Below are 6,417 nucleotides of genomic sequence, written 5' to 3'. Positions count from 1 at the left end.
CACACGGGAGACCTGGATGGAGCTTTGGGCTTCAGGCCTGGCAGATCCTTATTTCAGTCGGGTCCTAGAAATTGGTAAATGAAAGAACCCCCTTCTCCTCGTTCCCTCTGTGTAGTGAGGACTTGCTGGGTTCTGAGCAGGAGGAAGCTGGGGGCGCCAGAGATGCACAGATCTGGCCCTTCCCAGACAACAGGTGCATGGTGTAGGACCACGCTCCTTCAGGTCGGCTCACCTCGCTGGACTCCAGAGCCAGAGCCAAAAGACCAAAGCACAGGCGTGTACACCGAGGAGAGAAAGGACTTGTTGTCTGTTAGCTACGCGCTTGCTCTTACCTTGAGGGAGAAATTACACTGATCAACACCACGAGATTCCAGTTCAACTCAAAAACACTCGATGTTGCCAAATAGCAATGTGGGCCTTTACTCATTTCTCAAGTAGAGTGGAATAAAATTGATTGTCTATAAAATATTTATCAAACCTAGGCTAGTGCTGGAATTATAGGCTTTAAAATGTCCTCTCTCTGCCTATTTCATTATTGATTAGGCAGACAAAATTTTTACTTAATGCAGTGACCATAATGTGTTTACTGGGATTAATTTACTCACCCTTGAGGATTAATTTAATTCCTTTATGATAGCAATTTTTTCCTGGGAGTCTTTTCCCCAAAGGGTCACAGCCAAATGTATGAGGCTGTTAGATGACTCACAATAATTTTCGTGTAACTGAATAATTTATGCCTGGGTGTGTGTCAAGCCTGGTTGCCCATCACAGCAGGCTGTGGGGTTAGCAGTTAAGAAGCCAGCATCCCACACTGGAGTGCCTGAGCTCCACTCCCAGGTCCAGCGCCTGATTACAGCTCAGCTGGAACAGACTCTGGGAGGCAGTGGGGATGGCTCAAGTGATGTGTCCCTGGCACCCACATGGGCGACCCAGCCTGGGCACCTGGCACCCATGCCTTGGCTCAGCCCAGACCCAGTCACCATGGGCACCGGGTGGTGGACTGGCAGATGGGAGCATGAGCTCTCTCTGTCTCTCTCTTTCTGACCCTAAGGGATCCCAGGTCCTGCACCGGTCCAGTGAATGCAGCAGAAAGTCGAGGGGTGCAGTCTCGGGTTCTTTCATTCAAAGACGCTTGCCAGTGATGAGGTGAAGCAGCTGCCCCTGTGTCGGTGGCTGACCAGTCCAGTTTAGACTCAGGGAATCTTAAGGGAAAGAGCTGTTGCCATTAGATGCAGGATTTTCTGTGGCCAGGACACATGTCCTCGCTTCTCATCCTCGCACCCACTGGAATTGCCCAAGCTTTCATTCCTATGAACACATGGGAGGAAGGAGGTTTGGAGCAACATACTGACCAGGGGAGCAAGCAGAGCAGCCACTGGGTGAGGTTCTCTCTCCACCTCCTGCCAGCCCGGCCTGGATCGAGCTCCTTGGGTCAGGGTCACGCCATTTCACTGGGTCTCTGACGACCCCCAGGTAACTTGGCCCTAGGCCATGAGCCCAGCAGAATTCCCCATGTGTGGCGTTGGGAATCAGTACTTGACCACAGGACTGGAAAAGCACTAACCTACTAATGATTGGTAGAGACCCGGTTGTACCATTGCAAAGCTAGCATGGTGACAAAAAAAGGCAACCGCAACGGTACCCCTAAAACAAAAGGAAAAGGGCGGGTGAGTGGCACAGAGGGTTAAGCCATCATTTGGGACACTGGCATCTCAGGAAAGAAAAGTAAAAATCCCAAGGTGCTATTTCTTTCCCCTAGATGTCAACGAAAAGGCTTTTCTTTGCTCAACAAAGATCATCCATTTTAGGGGCCGGCGCTGTGGTGTAGCGGGTAAAGCTGCCGCAAGTGCCAGAATCCCATATATGGGCGTTGGTTCGAGGCCCGGCTGCTCCACTTCTGATCCAGCTCTCTGCTGTGGCCTGGGAGAGCAGTGGAAGGTGGCCCAAATCCTTGGGCCCCTGCGGCCACATGGGAGACCGGGAAGAAGCTCCTGGCTTCTGGCTTCAGATTGGCATAGCTGTTCGTTGCTGCCATCTGGGGAGTGAACCAGCAGATAGAAGACCTCTCTCTCTCTCTGCTTCTCTGTAACTCTGCCTTTCAAGTAAATAAATAAATAAATCTTTTTTTAAAAAAAATCATCCATTTTGAACTAAAAATCAGCCTCCTGGTATGATCAAGGACTTTATGAAAATTAATTTGTTTGTTAGAAAACGTGGCCTTCCTCGTGGCCCATAAAGTAAATCATATCTTAGGCATGCATTTTGGGGGTGCCTGGAAAAGTCTAAAAGTACAAAAGGCTTCTGACAGAAAGGAAAGTTCCTGATTTTTTCCTGAGTTTTGCTCCTTGTCCTCACTGAGACTGCTTTCTTGGCCGTTCTTCGTAAGATTTTTGTTTCATGCTCGTATCATATCCTAGCCTGTACACACAGCAGCTGGGGCTCGCCTTACAAGCAGTTGTTCCAGGCGTTTTCGCTGTTATGAAGAACGTGCTAACAGACCCGGGTCTGCGCATGGTACCTGCACTTGCAAGGGTACCTGTGTTTTGAACTCAGAGGGCCCCTACCTGAAGGGTAGATTTCTGGGCGGGAGATGGTTGGATCTGTGGATTGTGGTAGGTAGTGCGATTCCCCACACACCAGGGCCACGTACACTCTTACTGTTTCCAAGTTGATTTTCTTTGCATATTTTCAAGTTATATAATCGTCCACAGATAAGAATGATTTGGTCTCCTTATTTCTAGTTTTAATATCTCTACAAAAGGTCTTCAAAAAGTTTATGGAGAATGCATAATTATGAAAAAAAATGTGCATGGTTTTCAAAGTTTTTTTGCACCCAAATACACTTGTATTTCTTGATTTTTATTTTTTTAAAAGATTTATTTATTTATTTGAAAGGAAGAGTTACAGAGAGAGAGGGAGAGAAGGAGAGACAGAGAAGGCGAGATCTTCTATCTGCTGGTTCACTCCCCAGATGGCTGGAACAGCGGGGGCTGGGACAGGTAAAAGCCAGGAGGCGGGAGCTTCATCTGGATCTCCCACATGGGTGCAGGACATGAACACTGGGATCACCTGCCGCTGCTTTCCCAGGTGCATTAGCAGGGAGCTGGATTGGAAGTGGAGCAGCTGGGAGTCGAACAGGTGCTCAGATGGATGCTAGCATTGCAGGTGGCCGCTCACCCTGTTGCACGACAATGGTGGCCCCTCCATTTGTCTTTTAATCTCATTTCCTATTCTCTGCATCCAGGAGTGGTTAAATAAATTATGCCACTTCCACACAGAGGAAAGCTATGCAGCTCTTTAGAAGATAATGAAGGCCGGCGCCGTGGCTCAATAGGCTAATCCTCCACCTTGCGGCACCGGCACACCAGGTTCTAGTCCCGGTTGGGGCGCCGGATTCTGTCCCGGTTGCCCCTCTTCCAGGCCAGCTCTCTGCTGTGGCCCGGGAGTGCAGTGGAGGATGGCCCAAGTGCTTGGGCCCTGCACCCCATGGGAGACCAGGAGAAGCACCTGGCTCCTGCCATCGGATCAGCATGGTGCACCGGCTGCGGCGGCCATTGGAGGGTGAACCAACGGCAAAAAGGAAGACCTTTCTCTCTCTGTCTCTCTCTCTCACTGTCCACTCTGCCGGTCAAAAAAAAAAAAAAAAAAAAAAAAGATAATGAAGTAGATTATGCATGCCCCGATAGATCATCTGAGACCTGAGGTCAAGGGGGAGCAGCCAGTGAAACACAGCGCATGTTCTCACTTGGGTCAACAAAAAGCGGCAGGCATACATAAATATGTATGTTTATACAGAGATAAGTTCTAGAAGGACACGCAATCCACTAGTAGCCAGTGATTGCATCTTGGTGAGGGATTGAGGCCCAGGCCGTGAGATAATCTACTCTGTAGGATTTTTTTTTTTTTTTAAGATTTATTGTCTATTTGAAAGAGTTACAGAGAGAGAGAGAGAGAGAGAGAGAGAGAGATCTTCCATCCACTGGTCGTCTCCCCCGGTGGCTGGGTCAAGCCAAAGCTAGGAGCCAGGAGCTTCATCAGCATCTCCCATAGGGGTTGCAGGTAGCAGCTTTACCACAACTCTGGTCCCTAGATTTTTTTTTTAAGATTTTTTTTTTTAATGTATTTGAAAGAGTTACAGAGACAGGTAGAGCCATAGAGAGAGGTCTTCCATCTGCTGGTTCACTTCCAAATGGCTGCAATGGCCAGAGCTGAGCTGATCCGAAGCCAGGAACCAGGAGTTTCTTCCAGGTCTCCCACGCAGGTGCAGGGGCCCAAGCTCATTGGTCTTCTTCTGCCGATTTCCCAGGCCATAGCAGAGCTGGATCAGAAGCAGAGCAGCCAGGACTCGAATTGGTGCCCATATGGGATGTTGGCACTGCTGGCCAGGGCTTTAGCCCACTGCACCACAATGCCAGCTCCCCCACCCCCATCTTCCTTTCTGAATGCTTGCATTTCTTTTTTTTTTTTTTTCCTGAAGGAAAATGACAACAAAAAATGTAACGATTCAAGTTATTTTATTTATTTGAAAGGCAGAGTTACAGAAAGACAGAGACAGAGGGAGAGAGAGAGAGAGGTCTTCCATTTGCTGGTTCACTCCCCAAATGGCCACAGTGGCTGGAACTGGGCCAAACTGAAGCCAGGATCCAGGAGTTTCTTCTGGGCCCCCCACATGGGTGCAGGGGCCTATGTGCAGGGGATGGAAGATCTCTCTCTCCGTCTCTCTCCATCTCTGTGTTACTGTAGCTTTCAAATAAATAAATAAATCTTTACAAAAGTTGTGATTATGAAACTTGTGACAGGAGAAGTCCTGCCCTGGTGCTACACGGAGAGGGCCAAGAAACAGATCACGGATTCTTTATGCCCCTGGCTTCTCAGAAAGAGAAGGGGTGGCCGGCGCCACGGCTCACTAGGCTAATCCTCCACCTTGCTGCGCCTCCGCTCAAGCCTGAGCTGTGGCTGAGGAAGCTACCCCTCCGGAGATGGAGGTGGACAGTCTGTCTGCTCAAGATCCTAAGCCCGGGCTGGCGCCGCGGCTCACTAGGCCAATCCTCCGCCTTGCGGCTCCGGCACACCGGGTTCTAGTCCCGGTCAGGGCGCCGGATTCTGTCCCGGTTGCCCCTCTTCCAGGCCAGCTCTCTGCTGTGGCCAGGGAGTGCAGTGGAGGATGGCCCAAGTGCTTGGGCCCTGCACCCCATGGGAGACCAGGAGGAAGCATCTGGCTCCTGCCATCGGATTAGCGCCGTGCGCCGGCTGCAGCGGCGGCCATTGGAAGGTGAACCAACGGCAAAGGAAGACCTTTCTCTCTCTTTCTCTCACTGTCCACTCTGCCTGTCAAAAAAAAAAAAAAAAAAAAAAAAAAAGAAAGAGAAGGGGCACAGATGGATCAGGCATCCTCGGTGGAACAGTTGGGAGGTTCATGGGTTTCCCCAAATATCTTCTAAATGTCGCCAACACATTCTCCCATTTAAAAAAGATTTTAAAAGGACAGTAGAAAAAAAATCACTTTTGAGACTTTGATAGGAAAAGAGGAAAAGCATTTTCTTGTTTCCCTTTAATGTCCTGGTGTGGAGAAGGTGAGTGCCCAAGCTCAAGGTCACAGGTAGCAGGACTGGCCAGTAATTACCATCCAGCAGTGCTCCTGTGCGCTGCCAGGCACGTGAATGGGACTTTCCCCTCAGCAAAGCTGCGGGCAGCTCAGAGCGTGAAATCCACCACAGCAGGATCCCGCTCTGCAGCCCCTGATGAGTGGCCGCCACCACGTCAGGGTTTATATCAGCGCGCCCGTCCTGCTGCTCATTTATCACCTGCTGCGAGCCGCCCCGCGTGTCCTGAGGCCAGGCCCAGCTCTTCCCTTGGCTGCTGCAAGTTATTTTTTGCACGAGACAGTTGTTCAGCAACTTGGCGAAAGCTTTAGAAAACGCCCTCTGCGTGTCCAGATCGCGTTAGACTCTCAGAAATCTGATTGGTCGCCATTGCTGGAGCGCCTTTCACTCCTCTGTGTGTTTTCTCTCTCGGCTAATATGGTAAACAGCCCTGGTCTCTGCTCATTAATTACCCGGCATATCAGGCAAGACCCAACCCTCTCGAAAGCCTTTCTTCCTATTCTAAGAGAAGAACTAACGCCCAGGGGTTCTTATATGTCTGCCTCTTTTCAGGGTATGACTTTATCTGCACGGGTGGAGGTGGTGCCGGCATCCTCCGGGCTGGTGATAAATCACTTTGCTGCTTTGCTGACGTCGGGGAGGCTGGCCCCCGCTGGGGTGCACCCTCCTTTCCTTCCTGCACGGCGCCCTTTGGGAAGGGGGCATCTTCAGAACAGGATGCTGAGGTCTGCCTAGACCTTGTTCAGATCAGATGGGAGATTATTGACAGTTGGGAGATTACTTATTGCTGTGGACTGAGTAGGACTTGGCTGCC

The sequence above is a fragment of the Oryctolagus cuniculus genome, chromosome 16 (genome assembly GCF_051225735.1).
Source record: "Oryctolagus cuniculus isolate XC-2025 breed Fujian yellow rabbit chromosome 16, ASM5122573v1, whole genome shotgun sequence".
Classification (NCBI taxonomy): domain Eukaryota; kingdom Metazoa; phylum Chordata; class Mammalia; order Lagomorpha; family Leporidae; genus Oryctolagus; species Oryctolagus cuniculus.
This window is presented reverse-complemented; position numbering follows the sequence as displayed.